At 37.7% G+C, this 18,966-nt stretch overlaps 1 protein-coding gene across 2 annotated transcripts in view; it reads right to left on the reverse strand.

Annotated features, from left to right (window-relative positions):
- The window catches only part of HS2ST1 (heparan sulfate 2-O-sulfotransferase 1), a 164,717-nt gene that overhangs the window by 75,793 nt on the left and 69,958 nt on the right, over positions 1-18,966 (reverse strand). The window lies entirely within an intron of this gene.

The raw sequence follows: 18,966 nt of genomic DNA on the forward strand, positions 1-18,966 counted from the left end.
TAACTCCCAAGGTGCTACTCTTCCAATGCCCAATGCCCAGGCACCCAGCCCTGTGTTTTCTTATTGCCTGATTTTGCCTATTGGCACAGTTATTTTTTAGGAACACCTGTCAAATTATGGTAAAACTGAATGTACTCTCTCATAACAATGTATGAAGATGTCTGTTTCCCAATACCTATTAAAAAAGCATATTGAAAATATTTTAATCTTATTAACATGATAGATAAGAAAGGTACCTTAGGGTTAACTTGCAAGTCAGTTATATTTTTAATATGAAGAAAAATTGTCCATAAGAAATAAAAATATCAATTTTCCCACTTATTAAAGCTAGCAAGGAGTACTCCATGCTCAGTCAGTTAAGTGATCAACTCTTGATGTCAGCTCAGGCCATGATCTCACAGTTGGTGAGATCCAGTCCTGTGTTGGACTCCTGGGGCTCCGGAGTTCTGGGGCTTCGTGCTGAGCCTAGCGCCTGCTTCAGATTCTCTTTCACCCTCCCTCAATACCCCTCCCCTGCTTACCTGCACACCTGTGTGCACTCTCTCTCTCAAAATAAATAAACTTAAAACAAAAACAAAGAACAGTGAATTGTTTGTCACATTAAAATAATCTGTCAAACTATACCTACTGACTTCATTCTACTACTTTTCCTTTCTAATCTGTCAAAAAGAATTTTGGGAATCCTGTGCCAAAACAGTATACCTGCTCCCTCCACACACATAAATGATCTCAAAGTGTAAAACCGTCACCTCCAGACTGTTGTGTGATCTTCAACACCACCTATTATAAGAAGCAGGAACATTTTCTAACAAAATAAAAGAGAACAAAACTTTTGGTTGAGACATACAGAGTTAATGAATCTGTGTTAATAACATGTGTATGAAATGATATTATCAACTACCAACTACGAGATGGGCCTTATTTAATTTTTGTTTGAAAAATAAGACAAGTAAGCTGAGTACCCTGACTTAGAAGGCAGAGTACTTCATTTTTCCAAGAAGTGACTCATTAAAGATGGAATCTTTGCAAGGCATATGATTACTGGCTGAAATAATGAATCAGTACCATGTGGTCTCTCAACAAGGTGTAAAGTGAGTACTTCCTGCAAGCTCAAAATAAGAGCAGTGGGGAGGGCAGGTCCAGAGGGCTGGCAGGATGGGCTTGCAAGGGCTCTACCTGCATGTGCTGAAAAAACTTCATACTGAAAGACAAATGAGTGGAAACCTTCAGGCAAACACTCTCCACTAAATTCCTTAAATTACCCCCTAACTTCCTAGCCTATATCTGAGATAAAAGAAAGGGGGATCCTAAATGGGGAAAGTGCAGCCAGGATATAAAGAAACTTGATACTAAAAGTGAAGAAGATTGTTGAGTATATTCTTAACAGAATGGTGCTCAAAACTGTTAATGGTCATGCTTCACTTGGGTGAAGGCTAAAGACCTTGTTAGGCGAACTGTGTCTACCCAGTGATAGAGACATATAGAGACATATTAAGTTAATCATTAATGGTCAATTATTTAATCATCTGTGCATATAATAAAGTCCCGTTAAAAACAACAACAACAACAACAAACCAAAGGAGCGGACATACCTGGAGGTGCTAGGAGAGTAGCACACCTGGAGAGGGCGGGGACGCCTGACACCCCTCGCCCACACCTGTGCTGTGCATCTCTTAACTCTCCCTATTCCTGAACTGTAGCTTTTTATAATAAGCTAATAGTCTAGTATGTGACCTTTTTCTGAGTTTTATGAGCCATTCTAGCAAATTATCAAATCTGAGAAGGAGTTGTGGGAATCTCCAACTCACGGCTGGACAGTCAGAAACACAAACAACCTGAACTTGTGACTGGCATCTGAAGGGAGAGTGGTACAGACTGAGCCTCTAACTGGTGGGGTCTGACTAGAACTCCAGGTGATTAGTGTCGTGACTGAATTTTACAAAACTCACTTAGTGTCTGGAGGGTAGAAATTTGGTGTGGGAAAACATACATATAAGGTATCAGTAGTACAGTAGAGTACAGAAAGCAGAAGACGTGTTGTTCCCTTATATACACAGCCCCCAAAATTCATATTCTGATGTCCTAACCTTCAGCACCTTAGAATGTGACTGGATTTGGAGACAGGGCCTTTAAAGAAGTAATTAAGGTAAAAAGAGGTCTTTTGGGTGAGCCATAATCCAATTTAACCGGTGTCCTCATAAGAAGAGATAAAGACACAGCCAAGCACTATTAACCAAGAAGGGTAGCCTCAGGAAAAAGAAAAAAAAAAAAAATCAACCCTGCCAGGACACCTTGATCTCAAGACTTCCAGCACACAGAACTATAAGAAAATAAACCTCTGTTGTTTAATATGTGGTAATATATAATGGCAGCTCAAGCAAACTAATACAGACCTAAAGAAAAGGGACAATGGAAACAATCAAATTAAGAACAGTATCTAAAATCTATTTTAAACTCAGGAAACACATTGCTACTTTGTGATTAAGAGTGCAGCAGAGGAGCCTCTGGGTGGCTCAGTTGGTTAAGCCTCTGACTTGTGAGTTAGGTTCAGGTCATGATCCCACAACTCATGGGTTTGAGCCCCAAACGGGGCTCTGTGCTGACAGCACAGTAGTCTGCTTGGGGTTCTCTTCTCTCTCTCTCTCTCTAAGCAAGCAGGCAAACAAGAGTGCAGCAGAGCATGGCTGGGTGGAAGTTCGGTTTTCCTCACTTACTGTCGCACTGTATAGAAAACAGATTAAGACAATGACCAGAGAGTCGATCAGACCTGAGAATAAGAGGTGCATTTGTGAAAGTTTAACAGAGGCAAATGTACACTTTGAGAACTAAAATCAACTGGAAGCACTCCACATTTTATATACTCCAGGGACCATCATTTTTATCTCCTTTTTTCTATGCTTAACTATAGAGCCAAAGAGATGTGAAATAGCTAGAGTTCCATATGATAAGGGGAACTATTTTTATTTAGTAAATGTAAACACACTCCCAAAATAAAATTTAGCAAAAAAAATACCATCACATAATAACTTAAAATAACACCCCACCCACTCTCAAAGTTAAACCACACAAAATAATAGAAGATACTCTCCATGGTAATAGAAAGAAGGTATTTTTTAAGGATATTCAAATTGACTTCTACTATCTCCCTGCCTGCCCGGCTTCCATTATTAGTATACATATGAGAACTGATCACTTTCTATGGGAGTCAGAAAAGTTTTTATCGTTGATGGCACAAACACACACTGTAGAGCAGATGCTGTCATCAAAATGTAGTATTCAGTTACTCTGCTTTGAAATTAAGTGAAGTACTTGTTTAAAAATGTTTTCTCATTAGAATGTACAATGATCATTTTAAATTCTATCTGCTGTAATAGGACATTTCTATCACCCTACAATCTGGACTATGCAATAAACACTATTGTACTTGAACAGATGGAAATCATAAAGTGATATTTAGCTACAGATTTCCTGTCATATAGTTTTGCAAACTGAAAAAGGAGAAATCAACATTTGCAATCAACTACAAACAAAATACTATCTAGTAAGCTCAAGTGATGCTAATGTGACACAGGAATATAAATGCCTTCAATTTAATGTACTGCAGCCTTCAAGGAAAAAGAAAATATTAAAATGATACCTCACAAAGTTAGTCAAGACTGTGATGTGTGGGGGCAGAGCTGGGGAAGGAGTGATATACAAGTTATCTACAATAGACATATCTGGCATTGTGCATGATAGCTTTAACTGATCAAGTGATAATATGTTCCAGTGAACTTACACTTGATGGTTAAGAAATATCCAAGAGTAAAGGCACCTGGTGGCTCAGTCGGTTAAGGTTCCAACTTCAGCTCAGGTCATGATCTCATAATGGGTTTGAGGCCCACACTGGGCTCTGTGCTGACAGCTACCTCAGAGACTGGAGCCTGCTTCAGATTCTGTGTCTCCCTCTCTCACTGACCCTCCCCTGCACACGCTGTCTCTCTCTCTCTCAAAAATAAAATAAAACATTAAAAAAAATATCCAAGAGTATATAGAATACCCTTTGTATTTCAGAATCTTAATTTCTTCTTACAGAAAATGGGGTGATGAAACTTGTAACATAGTTCATAAAATTACTAAGGAAATTAATAAATTTATGCAGAGTACTATAAACTGCAAAGTGATTTTAATTCCAGAGGGTTTTTTTTAAAAACTCAGTAGATGGATGTCTAATATATTAACCGCATGACATAAGGTAACATTGCTGATGCACATTTCAAAATTCTGAGTCCTGAACTTACAGTTAAAAAAATCAATAGTCATCAAAAAGAACATGATGAGATATATTCCCCTCTGATGCTTAAGAAGAGCAATCTAAAGAAACATCTTAATTAGAAATGTATATGTGTTAGACTCTATGCATTTTACAAACACACAGTCAAGGTCCAGTTAGATTTTAAAAACCACCCAGTAACTTGAACAGAGGTTCAAGTTTAATATAAAGAATTATTAGCTAAACAGGGTATTGGAGTAATAAGAAATTGGCTACCAAGATGAGAACTCGGAAGAGTAAAAAGAGCAGATTAAAGGAGCAAGCACTACCCGTAGGACTGAATGAGTGACCAAGGAAGAACCCCATATTCCGTGCCTGGCCACGATTCATGCATTTCCGGAAAGGTCACAGCTAAGGCTCGCTGGATGGTAGAGAAGTTGCTGTGCTGCCGCACCAGCACAACTTGCTGGAAGTCTATCCTCAAGAATGTTAAGGAAAACCTCTCATGGGGACGTGTCTCACCAGAAGCACTCCTGCACGAAACCACTCAGGAGCCACTGGCTGTGAGCTGCAGACACCCGGGGCAGTAGAAGGGGTCTGCTACAACACCGCCTGGTGGGGGGAGGTGAGGCTGGTGAGGGACTCACGGAAGGACACTACAGGCTGCTGGGAGGTGCTGGCCATCTGGCTGCAGGAACCAGGGAAGCTGCAAACACCCCGGAACCCTCAAAACCTGACAAAACCAGACACGGTGCCAACTGGTCAGGAAAAACAGTTAGAAGGTTTACCTCCATTTTTGCTGAGCAGCCAATGAAGGATGAATACGGAGTTGAGAGGTGATAAATTGATGAGTGGAACACTGAGCTAGAATTCTAAACTCCTATACATTTTCCCTGGAAAACTAAAACTAAAGATATATGTGAATGAGTCAAGGACAAAAGAATCTTAGATAAAATTCATTCCTTGAATCCCAGTTTTCCTAATTTAACAATGAAAGAACCACCATTCACATTTAAGATTCACCCCAGGGGAACAGATTAATTAAATACAAAACTGAAGATTCTGATTTAGGGCCTGTTTTCCCTCTGAAACTTAAGCTAACCTAGGGAAAAAACACATGTGAAAAAACAGAAACATAAACCTCATATGCAGTAACAATGTAAAAAACTATTTTTGCCAAGTGTGCTCTTGTTGAAACCCGAGACCTAATGACTGTCCCCATTCCCCTCTGCTATCCTGCCTGTCAAGCAGGCCAAGTGTGAGAGGCTAATGTTTAAAACAGTTCTCCGTGCCAAGTAGGTATGACCTATTGGTTAAAATGTTAAACAATAGTATATGACAAAAGTGGGGAAAATGTTAATTTTAAAAGAGAATTAAGAGTAAGCAGCAGCTACATGCAAAATTTGGTCTTGGTTTCCTTTGCTCTGAATTTTAGAGCCTTGGGCTAGACCCCTTACTCACTTCCATGCTGATTAAATCTTCAATTCCAGGCTAACTTCTTTCCTAAATTTCAGACACACAGCAAACTGTATGAAATTACCAAGCACTAGAAAAATATATGATAAAAATTCACCACCCTCCCCACAAACACAATAACTATGAAAGAAATTAGACTGGTAGTAAAAATAATCTCCACCATACTCTAACTCAAAAGGCATCAGATACAGATCATTCACCACTGAGTTTTACCAAATCTATCTTTTAAGAAGAATCAAAGTATAGAAGAAACGCCATTTTATAAGGCAATTAATACCTTATACCAACTTCAATAATATAACTAGACACATACAGTACAATAAAAGAATTCTGCACACCAATATACCTTCTAGGCACAGATGTAAAATTCTAAGTACTGGCAAGTTAAATGTAATGTTAGTAGTAGTAGTAGTAGTAGTAGTAGTAGTAGTAGTAATAGTAGTAAGTCCATCAAGACTTAAAAGGATTGCAAATGCCAAGATTTGGAAAGAACCTAAATGCCCATCAACGGATATATGGATAAAGAAAATGTGATTTACTTATATATATATGTGTGTGTCTGTATATACACACACACACACACACACACACACATAATGGAATTACTGTTTAGCCATAAAAAGGAAGGAAATCCTGACATCTGCAGCAATGGACCTTGAGGGCATTATGCTAAGGGAAATAAATCAGACAAAGAAAGATAAATATTGTGTGATCTTGACTTCTATGTGGAATCTGAAAACAATGAACTCATAAAAATAGAGAGTAGATCAGGGGTTGACAGAGGCAGGGGTAGGGAAAATGGGTGAAGATGATCAAAAGGTACAAAATTCCAGTCTATAAGACGAATAAGTTCTAGGGATGTAATGTACAGCATGATGACAGTGTCGTAAATATGAGAGTGTCTATGACAGTAAATCTTAAGGTCTCATCACAAGGAAAAAAAATCTATAACTATGTGAGCGATGGATGTGTTAATTTAAATTTATTGTGGTGATTTCACAATATATCCATGTATCAATTCATGCTGTACACTTTAAACTAATACAGTGTGATATGTCAATTATATCTCAGTAAAACTGGCAAGAAGACTGAGAAGGGTGTATCCGAGAAACAATAGGATGGTTTATTAACTGAAAAACTCAGTATAACTTATTACATAAATTGATTAAAGGACAGGAAAAAAAAAACCCAAATTACCATTTCAGGGGCACCTGGGTGGCTCAGTCAGTTAAGGATCCAACTCTTGATTTCGGCTCAGGTCATGACCTCACAGTTTGTGGGAGCAGGCCCCACGTCTGGCTCAATGCAGACAGTGTAGATCCTGCTTGGGATTCTTTCTCCCTCCCTCCCTCTCTCTCTCTCTCACTCTTTCGGCCCCTCCCCTGCTCACTAGTATGTGCATGCACTCGCACACACACACTGTCACTCTCAAAATAAACCAACAAACAAACTTTAGAAAAATTCCCATTTCAGTGCACACCTTGGTTTTATCTAAAACTGAAATTAGTGGCTTTGGCTTTAATTGTGTTCTTCCTCCTATGTCTTAGATAATCAGATATACATATGTGAACTATTATATAGTTCTTTGTAAACTTTTCCATCTATCTCATTTTTCTCTCATCCAATTCCTCTTAATCATACCTCCAGAATACTTTTGTTATTAGAACAGAAATATAACTCTACTTGACTCCTTGCCTCCAAACAGATTCTCATCATCTCATGCCCAGGTTATTAGAGTCTACTAGTGTGTCTCTCTGACTCCAGCACCTTTACTTTTAAGTACTGAACGCTGTTATACACTTGCTCTCTTTGCACAGAGAAAGCTAATTTTACTTATTTATTTTTAATGTTGGGGCCCCTGGGTGGCTCAAGTCAGTTAAGCAACTGACTTTGGCTCAGGTAATTATCTCACAGTTTGTGGGTTCGAGACTCTCATCGGGCTCTGTGCTGACAGCTCAGAGCCTGGGGCCTGCTTCGGATTCTATGTCTCCCTCCCTTTCTGTCCCTCCTCTGTTCATGTTCTGTTTCTCTCTGTCTCAATAATAAATAAACATTTTTTAAAAAGTTTTTTTTTTAAATGTTTATTATTTTTGAAAGAGAGCGCAAGTGAGGGAGGGCCAGAGAGAAACAGTGAAATAGAGGAACTGAAGCAGACTCTGCTCTGACAGCAGTGAGCCCGATGCAGGCTCAAACTCCCAAGTTATGAGATTAAGACCTGAGCCAAAGTAGATGCTCAACCGACTGAGCTACCCAGCCGCCCCAAGACAGCTTATTACAAAATAACATCTCAGTAAGATCGATAAAAAAGAATAAAAAGAAAAAAAATAGTTGAGAAAAAGAAAGCAACTATGTCAACCTATGTCAATGTACCTGCCGTCACTGTGAAGCTTCTAAGTATTGAAGGCAAAAAAGAAAATTTAACCTTTCACAGAAACCTTCATTATCAAAAATGAGAAAATATGCCATTTCCTAGAAGACTTACCCCAAAATAAACTCTCTTAGAAACTTGTCATGTGTGAAATTATACAATACAATGAACAGTGTCCCCAATAATAGTATTCCAGTAAGTAAAGAGAATTCACAAAGCTGATTTTTCTAAAGACTTAAAAAGAAAAATTATAAAACTGAGGTATAGCTCAATAATTTTACAGAACACCAGGGTGATTTGGTCCAAGTTTATATTCTCCTAGGAACCTGAACGGATCTCAGAAAAGGAATTAGAGTGACTAAAGGAAAGGATGGATTGCCTGTTCTTTGAAAAAAATGCTCTACATTTTATTCCTTAGATCCTGAGTAGTTCCCCCAGAATGTCAAAAAGGGCAGGTTGATATAGGGCACAAAGTAGAGACGACAAGGTGGGACCCTGATCCCTTTAGTGGCACTCTACTTCCGTGTTTATATACAGGCATAAGCCATAAGGTATTATAGGAGTCCTAGGGAAAAAACTTGAATTTTGTAAAGTCACACACTATAAATAACTGGCCTTGGAAAGAAAAACAGGGTAGTAAAGGCCACTCAAATGCAATGCAATTTGGACCAGAGAACTAAAAGACGTAATAATGATGCAAACAAAAAGACATGGTGAGTTCCTAATGAATAATTATAAATTGAAGAGTTTGACATAAGAGGTGTGAGAAACAGTTGCGTTACATGAAAATGGGCAAAATGAATGAAAACTTGGGAGCACAGAGAACAAATGCTTTGAAGACAAAGCATGTGGTCAAATAGAACCAAAGTAGAATGTAGGGTGAATGAGCTGTAGGCTTTCAGTTTCAAGATTCAATTTAATATTTTCATTCAACGGCTACAACTTGGAGGTGCTGAGAAATACCACTATTAACCCGCCCTCCTTCCACATTACACGGGCATCACTTCCTTATTTACCAGCTGTGTATTAGCCACAAATGAACAGTGTAACAGAATAGTCCGTGCTGTGTTTTCTCGAACATTTTATTTGAAGAAGAATCATACTGAAAGGAGGGAAGACAGGAGTACAGGAGAGGAGCAGAGAAAGAAAAAGGAAAGGAGGGAGAAGAAAGAAGAGAGGAATTAATTAATTTACTAATTTGGAAAATTGTATTACATTATCACTTCCTTAAAACTGACTTCTCCCATTCAGGTTTCTAATTGGTGGTGAAGTGGTAATGAATGACCTGAAGATTAAATATCACTGATGATATAAGCTAAGATTCCAGAGCCTATGTCATTTTGTTTTTCACTGGGTCTGTCCAGAATGTGTTGACACATTTGGCTTTAAAATCTGAGTTAAATGAAGACATAAACCCAAAACACCTTCATTTTCCTTGAGAAACAGAACTAAATTATTTTTCATTGGCAGTAATTTTCAACTCTGTGATATAAAATTCAAAACCATTATCACTACAAACCACGGAGTTTAACTTAGAGTAGGATGGGCCATCTGAAGGGATTTCCTTCCAGATGCTCTTCTAGAGAACACCTAACCTAAAGCCTGATACCAAAAAAAAAGGTGCTGCTGAGTAAAGGCAGGTAATAATAGCTATTCCAAAATTTCACTTCATGAAATGAATGTTGATAACAATTTGTTATGAATAAATACACTGCCCATATACTGAAGGAACACTTTGATAATTGTTATTACCCAAATACAAAAAATGAATTGAGAATTCAAGTTAACCTTGCTAGCCACTAAAATATATAAATTAGAATCTTAGGTATGCTACTTGCATCTCCAAGATCATGTATAAAGAAGCAAGTTACAGTAACAATTCCTCAAAGTACATACCGAGACCCAGATCTGTCATTTTGACAAACTACCTTTAGCTTTGGATAGTACTGCTACCAAATAAGAAAAATTCTCCTCTACCCTGATGGAGGTGCTCAATATGATATTAAGATTTAAATTATGCTGATTTTGCTAGGTAAGACAGATGGCTGTCCTATAAAGTAAAAACACACAATGCCCTAATTCTATTATATATAAGAGAATTAAAGAATAAAAAGGAAAGAGAATAAGTTTATAAAACTAAACCTTTCAAATGGTATTTAAAATACTGGGGAGAGTAGCTGAAACTGCTCAGCTGGGACAGTGTTAGACTAAAGAGCACTGGGGACACTGCACCTGGGCGGCTCAGTTGGTTAAGCTCCGACTCTGCATTATGGCTCATCATTATCTCACTGTTGGGAAGTTTGAGCCCCTGCATCCGGCTCTTCATGGACAGCGCCAAGGGATCCTGCCTGGGATTCTTTCCCTCTCTCTGCCCCTCTTTTTTTAAATTCTTCTTATTTTTATTTTAATGTTTATTTATTTATTTATGTATTTTTTAAATTTATTTTTGAGAGACAGAGAGAGCGTGAGCACAAGCAGGGGAAGGTCAGAGAGAAAGGGATACACAGAATCTGAAGCAGGCTCTAGGCTCTGAGCTAGCTGTCAGCACAGAGCCCGATGAGGGGCTCGAACCCACAAACTGTGAGATCATGCCCTGAGCCGAAGCTGGAAGCCGGATGCTTAACCGACTGAGCCACCCAGGCGCCCCTCTCTGCCCCTCTTCCACTTGTGCGGTGGTGCACACGCGCTCTCGCTCGCTCGCGCTCTCTCTCTCTCTCCCCCACCTCCCTCCCTCCCTCTCAAAACAAATAAACATTTAAAAAAAGAATACTGGGGGTACAATTTTGGTAAAAAATAGATGTTAATACTACAGAATGAAAACATAATGAAACTGGGGTTCTGCTGACAGAAAGGAAGGTCAGGATCCATATTTTATGTTCAAAATTATTTGTTCTTCATTAGTATTTCTCTAACAGATTTGAAGAAGACCGAAAAATACTTGTTATAGGACTGCCACTATTCCCATATACCCAAATATATTTTTATTCAGAGTAATTTTTCTTTTAAATCTCACTTGGTTATCACCAATACACTATTCTGCCTAAAAATTTCCTCAAAAATCCATGGAGTGCTGGTTAGCTCCATCATCAGATTTGGCTCAGATTATGATCTCATAGTTTGTGAGTTTGAGCCCCACGTAGGGCTCTGTGCTAACAGCTTAGAGCCTGGAGCCTGCTTCAGATTCTATGTCTCTCTCTCTGCTCCTCCCCTGCTCATAACCAGTCTCTCTCTCACAAAAATAAACAAACATTAAAAATAAATAAATAAAAATTTCCACAAAAATCTTAACAATGCTACAAAATAGGCACTATTCTTATAGATGAGGAAACTGTACCATGGAGAGGTTTAAAGATGACAAAGCTGGAAACGAACAGAGTCAAACAAAATATATAGCCTAAGATAACAGAAAAGTTTCTGGTTTCTCTTTTCCTGTGTAGTTAATATCAACAGCTGATAGTTTTCTAGGGGAGTTAGTATTGTTAGTTTAATTTCCACAGGAAAACCAATTCTGAACTACAAATAAAGAACAAGCTTTACAAAACAAAACCTTTTTTGGTAACTTGGGAACTCTTTTTCTACTTCATCACATCTACTGTCTCAGATGCAGCACTACCGTAGGGAGTGAACACAGCTAGGCGCCTTGCAGAAACCTGAAAGAGCAGAACCAGGCAGGGCGGCATTATAGTATAACAAGTACTTTTGAGATTAGCAGGCACATAATTGAATCCAGTTTGATTCAAATACTTACTAATTCACAGTTCATTCTGATCTCTCTATTTTGAAGATTTTACAAAACTCAAGAATTACCAACACAAATTGGAGTTTTTTCCTAATGCTTCTGTCTGTGGTATGTTAAAATTTCCATTTGTTACTTTATCCTCTATTTTCTTGCCTCAAGTAACCTCCTATGGCCCTATATGTTACCTTTTAACATCTCTCTTGCTTCCTACTTTTATTTGGTTATTAATTCTTAGCTTCATCCTAGAAATCTTTGTCAAATTCTTTCTTCCCATCACAAGGCCACTGTCATAGACTTACTTTTTAAACTATCTGACATGAATGTTAACATCTGATTCCCCTAAATGTAATTCTTCACTGTTGTTTATGTTGCACAAAGGAGATAGGATTTTATGAAGGGAGGGAGGTTATTGTTTTATCCTATTAAAAAAGAACTTCTTGAGGCACCTGGGTGGCTCAGTCAGTTAAGTGTCCTACTTCAGCCCTGGTCATGATCTCACAGGTTTGTGAGTTCGAGCCCCAAGTCAGGCTCTGTGCTCACAGTTTCAAGCGTGGAGCCTGTTTTGGATTCTGTGTTTCCCTCTCTAACCCCTCCCCTGCTCTCTCTCTCACTCAAAAATAAGCAAACATTTAAAAAAAATGGGGGGGGGGAACCTTCTTGATGCCATAAATCCAAACTCCATAGGTTGGCAAACAAAACTCTTGGTAATCAAGCCTCAAACAACCATTTCAAGTTTATCTATGCCCATTTCCTTCTCCACAATGAATTTCTCCCTATTCTGTTTAACACAGTCTTGTACAGTTCCCTTCACTCTAACTACTATTCTTTCTTCCTGGGATGCCCGTCTAGACCTACTCAGTCTAAAAGGCCCAGCTCAAGTCCCACCTTCCTTGAAAACATCAAAGGAAGGCCTCTAGACATTAAATTACAGTAATTTGCTTTCATCTAGAACACAGCAGAATACATTTTACAGTTTTTCACTACGTATATGTCTGTCTTCCAAAACAGAGGTCTAGTTCATCTTTATAATCCAAATTTCTAATCCAAAGCCTGGCTTATAGTAGGTACTTGATTAGTGTTCATTGTTTAAGCATTTAAGAGTACCATCCTGAAGTAATTTGACTATAGAATAAGAAGTACTAGTCTTCATTTCCCAATAGAAACATCAATTTAACTACTGCATAAAGACCAAAATAGAGAATTGCCAGATTCCAGTTAAAAACCTGCAGTACCCCAGGCAAGCACAAAACTAAAATGAACTGTGCTGAAATGGGTAAAAAAAATATCACTGTTTCCACATCAATTCCTCCACCAAGCCAGGCCAGATTAGCACCAAGAGATAGCCCTGGCTTTGAACTTCTCCCTGGGAGAAGCAGAGTGGAGAATATATCCAAGGTTCTGGCTTTTTGGAAGAAAGACCTGAGGGACTAGATTCTTTCACACCCAACTCTTAACCAAAGAAACAAAAGACATGCATAGTGAAAAGTACAAAATATTGTTGAAAGAAATTAAAGACAACACAAATAAATGGAAAGACATCTCATGTTCACCAATTAGAAGACCTAATATTGTTAAAACAGCCAGACTACCCAAACTGATCTATCCATTTCAATGCAATCCCTATCTTAATGCCAATGACACTTTTTTTCTTCCAGAAATGGGAAAAAAGAATCCTAAAATTCACATGGAATTACAAAGGACCCCAAAGAGGCAAAACAGTCTTGAGAACAAAGATTAAAGCCGAGGGCCTCGCACTTCCTGATTTTATAACTTATTACAAAACTGGGGCACTTGGGTGGCTCAGTCGGTTAAGCATCCAACTTCAGCTCAGGTCATGATCTCGCAATCTATGGGTCTGAGCCCCGTGTCAGGCTCTGTGCTGACAGCTTGGAGCCTGGAGCCTGCTTTGGATTCAGTGTCTCCCTCTCTCTCTGGCCCGCCCCCACTCATGCTGTTTTCCTCCATCTCTCAAAAATGAATAAACGTTAAAAACATTTTTAAAACACACATTACAAAACTAAAGTAATTAGAACAGTATGATATTGGCATAAAGACTGACTGACATATAAACCAATGAAACAGAATTTAAAACCCATGCATATAGAGTCAAATCATCTTTCTACAAGAATGCCAGGACTACACGAGGGGAAAAGATAGTCTCTTTAACCAAATATGCTACAAGGGATGCCTGGGTACCTCAGTTGCTTGAGTGTCAACTTCAGCTCAAGTCATGATCTCACAGTTTGTGAGTTTAAGCCCCACATGGGATTCACTGCTGTTAGTGCACAGAGCCTGATTCAGATGCTCTCTGTCCACCCCTCCCCTCGCTGCCCCTCCCCCACTCATATTCTCTCACTCAAAATTAAATAAACATTTAAAAAAAAATCATGCTGCGAAACTGGATATCCACATGCAAAAGAAGAAAATTGGACCCTTATCTTATACCACACACACAAAAAATCAACTGAAAATGGATTTAAGATTTAAATCTGAGACACAAAACTATAAAACTCTTAGAAGAAAACAGAGGGAGAAAAAGCTTCATGACATTAGTCTTGGCAATGATTTCTTGGACAGGATACCGAAAGCACTGGCAACAAAAGGCAAAAATAGACAAGCAGGGCTACATCACACCAAAATCTCCTGCTAATGAATCTTCTTGTTAATAAATCAATTAATAAAAGGAAAGGCAACCTACAGAATGGGAGACTATTTTCAAACTATATTATCTGATAATTAATATCCCAAATATATAAAGATCTCCTATAACTCAATGGCTAAAACACATCTCAATTAAAAAATGGGCAAAGGAATACACTGTTCTCTAAAAAAGATTTACAAGTGGCATACAAAACACATTTAGGAAAAGACACTGGATATCATCCATCATCAGGGAAAATAATGCATATCAAAACTGCAACAAGAGATAACCATGCACTTATTAGGATGGCTATTATCAAAAACAAAAGGAAACACAAAAAGTAACAAATGCTAGCAAAGATATGGAGAAATTGGAACCCTTGTGCACCCTTGTGTGTTGGTGAGAATGTAAAATGGTGCAGCTGCTGTGGAAAACAGTATGGAGGTTCCTCAGAAAATTAAATATAGAACTACCATATGATTTATGCTACTTCTGGGTTTTTATCCAAAAGAATTTAAATCAGGATCTTAAAAATATATTTGCAATCCCATGTTCACTGCAGCATGATTCACAATAACCAAGAGATGGAAAAAACCTAAAGGTCTATCCAAGGTATGAATGGATTAAAAAAATGGTATATGCATACAATGAAATATTATGTAGTCTTAAAAAAAAAAAAAGGAAGGAAATCCTGTCATCCACAACAAAATGGATGTACCTGGAGGACATTACGCTAAATAAGCTAGTCACAGAAGGAAAAAAACTGCACAGTTCCACTTACATGAAATATCCAAAGCAGTCAAATTCACAGAATCAGAAAGCAGAACGGTGGCTGCCAGAGAATGGGGGTCGGGGGAGGAGGAGATGGAGAGTTCCTAGGTAACTGGACATTGCTTCAGTTATGCAAGGTGGAAAAGTTTTTACAATCTTCTCTATAACATTGTGTCTTATCGTTATAAATATTTTACTTTACACTTAAAAGGTTGATAAGAGAGTAACTCTCTTGTTATGCGTTTGCATTTTCACACACACACACACACACACACACACACACACACACACACACACAAACCCAAACAGAAAAGTACAAACACACAGGGTTGATGATGTGTCTGTTGGAATATTACAGACTATCTTGGAAAAAAGCAAAGATCCAGGCCCATGTGGGTGGGGCCCTGTGCTGACAGCTCAGAACCTGTTTGGGATTCCCTGTCTTCTCCTCTCTCTGTCTCTCCCCCACTCACACTTAATCTCTCAAAATAAACAAACATTAAAAAAATTTTTTTAATCTATAATAGACAATGGGAACTTGAACATTTATATATGCATTCAGTCTTTTCCCTCCATCTTTATCTACTACTCTCTTTTTGCTAGTCTAAATTGCTTCCCCCTCAGTCACAGTTGCGTCAATTTCTTTGTGTATTCATAAAAGTTATAAATAAATGTTTAAAAAATAACACTTAAAAGTAAAACAAATATTCTTGAAAACTGTTTTAATTTCCACAAATATTTTGGATTGACTGGATGATTTTGTGCAGTGATACAGAATTAGAGTTGGAATTTGGTCATTTTAGAGAAGATTGCCTCAAATAAACCAACAATTCTGTTTCAATTACTCTAGCAACTAAACACAGTATTTATTACTACAATCATAACATTTGAAATGTGTTGACAACTTTTTAACTGAAGCCATCAAGGATCTGAGGGGAAAAGAAAGGGAAAAAAAGCTCTCTATTTAAAATTTGGCTTATTAAGGTTTGTTCTGACTATTCCATCTTGGTTTTGTCTGTACTTACTATCTTAAGACCAATTTTCTTTTTTAATCCTAGAAAACTGCCTGAAAGACTAAGAAATATAAGCACTGGGGGTTTTTTGTTTGGTTTGGTTTGGTTTTTTAATCTGTTTTAATGAAAGATGGGCAGAAGAAAAGCCTGGAAAATCTGAAACACATCAATACCAAGTCCCACTCACTATATATAGAAGGAGTACCCTACAAGTTTTGTTGGACTTTGCTCATATGGGATGACTTCAGCTCAACAATCCCATTAATCTGACTGGATCCGAGAAGCACTTTTTCCATTTACAGTGGGGAGATAAATAGACTGAAAACTAGTGAGAATATGGTTTCAGATCTGGTGTTGTTTTAAATTTCCAATGAGGTAATATCTAAAGAGTCGGTCTTAAGAAGCCTGTGAAGAAGTGTTAAGACCATTACAATGTTACCAAAACCTCCAAAAAGTTTAATGGAACTGAAATGGAACATGGCTTTATAATACATAAAGCTACTAGGACCAGCCTCCATTATAGCATTTATATTGTCTTTCTCAGAACCCAGGACCTAAACGATTATAATCAGTCAATAGTCTGCTAAAAGAATGTTTTGCTATTTAAAGCACTGAGTCTATCTTCTAAAATGTACAAGCTGGTTTTAAACCAACTAAATGCAAACCAAACAAAAAATTTTAATAACATTTAATTAAAAATAAATTCAAGGTATCCAAATCAGATGCAGCAAATGATGGAAAAAAGAATGGAGAGAACTCTTCTGGTATAGTGGGAAAAAAAACCTCCACAATCTACAAATGAAGACCCAAAATAAATTAAAATATACCAGAAGATATATGCTCTCTTAACAAGAAACTACAACCTATAGTTAACCTTGACAATTTAGAGGGTAGAGTGATTTTATTTTAAGTAGCTGCTTACTAAATGTGTGACAGATACACGTAAAGCACTAAAATTATAATACTATTCTTTTCTAAATGCTAAGAACAAATACATGATTAACATTATGTGAATATACCCCCTTTCTCTTCAGGACCAGGCAGAATATTTCATTAAGATATGCACACAATACACGGAAGTTAGTTCACATTACCACCATAACATTTCTACACTAATAACTAAGTATCTGCAGAATGCACGTTGGCTTACGGAGGGCCAAACAATAAACAAATACCTAACAGTAAAAATTAGAAAATGTATATTGCTTTTATCAAGTGAAAGCACAGAAGTATATTTTGATTTTTATGTGTTTGTATTGAATTTTAATAAAAAACCTTGCTTTAAAAGCTTTGGTACTTCAAAATATTTCAAATTTATATCCAAATGAATATAAGAGCAGAACATCAACTTTTAGTCTACTGATGAAAAGTACTAATATGAGATATAAAAGTGTATTGTAGCAATATTCTCATCTCACACAGAGAGTTGTGACACCAAAGCTTTTCTTTCCAGGAAGCAACTTTATTTGGGCCGCATGGGCTCAGCTGGGTTCATACCTGAAAAACTGAGTTCCAAACACCACGTGGTGTAGCCTTTTATGCATTTTCAATGTCTCTGTCTTCCACATATGAGTAACGTATAGACATACAGTCTGATTGGGTGGTCTCATGCAACAGGGTCCTGAGGTATATCCTGTAGGCACATAGCCAAGTTGCCTTCTTTTATCTTGAGGGTTTTTTTCTCACCACATTCCTTAGGGAGGGGACTCTACCACAGTGTAATACAAAGTAATTTGTTATTCTAAATTTCTCTATTGGTTCCTTAATCCCCTAAAAGATATTCTATGAAAAATAAAAGGAAAACATCCTTTTTTCTCTACATTACTGTCAACTTTGTTTTGTAGTTAGAAGTCACCACCACTATGGATATGAATAACATAATATGCTCTGAAAACTAATCTTTTTACATTCACCAGTGTCACTGATTTTACTGTTACTTCCTAATTCTCAGTCAATAATATGTAAATAGTAATTAAGAAAAAAATCATGAAGCATATAAAACTTAAAAAAAATTCTGTACTTCTCTACCATAAACAGTAGAGGTTAAGGGCTGGTTGGTAAGGGTGGAGAGATGGAAATTTTAACACCTACAAGATAGATTTTATTACTGTTCTAATATTAGCTGCCCCTCTAGACTGGGCCTGTTTCTATAGGAGAGTTAGATTTCCTGCTTTTATGTGACCTGCTTGTATCAATGAAACATGTGGAAGTGCATGCACCCGTTTAAGACATCATACAGTTCCATCACCTTTTCCTTCTCCATCAGGTCTCAGAATGAGGAGAGCAACTAGCACGGCGACAGCAGATCCACAAACTATACATAATATGAGAATAATCAAGCCTCAGAACTTTTAAAGTTGCATAGTATCATAATTTAGGAAAGCTCTCTAATACATCCTATCTATGGCAAGTGAGGGAGGTAACCAGTATTATAAATACAGACATTAAACAGTCAAATGGTACATATCCATGGGAACGGTATTCCTAAGCGCTCAGCTAGCTAAATGTCAGGAGACTGCCGTAACAAGGCCAGCTGTTCCCACTCTCTTGGCTGTGCCTCTGATGTCTGCGACAGCATTTAGTTTGGGCCCACTTACCTTCTCTTTCTACTACTCTCCAAAGATTACAGAAGGCCAATAATCACACTTGCCATATGACACACAGGGTAAAAGGATGGGGAAAGGTAAAAACATAATGCACACTGGA

The sequence above is a fragment of the Suricata suricatta genome, chromosome 8 (assembly GCF_006229205.1).
Source record: "Suricata suricatta isolate VVHF042 chromosome 8, meerkat_22Aug2017_6uvM2_HiC, whole genome shotgun sequence".
Lineage (NCBI taxonomy): Eukaryota > Metazoa > Chordata > Mammalia > Carnivora > Herpestidae > Suricata > Suricata suricatta.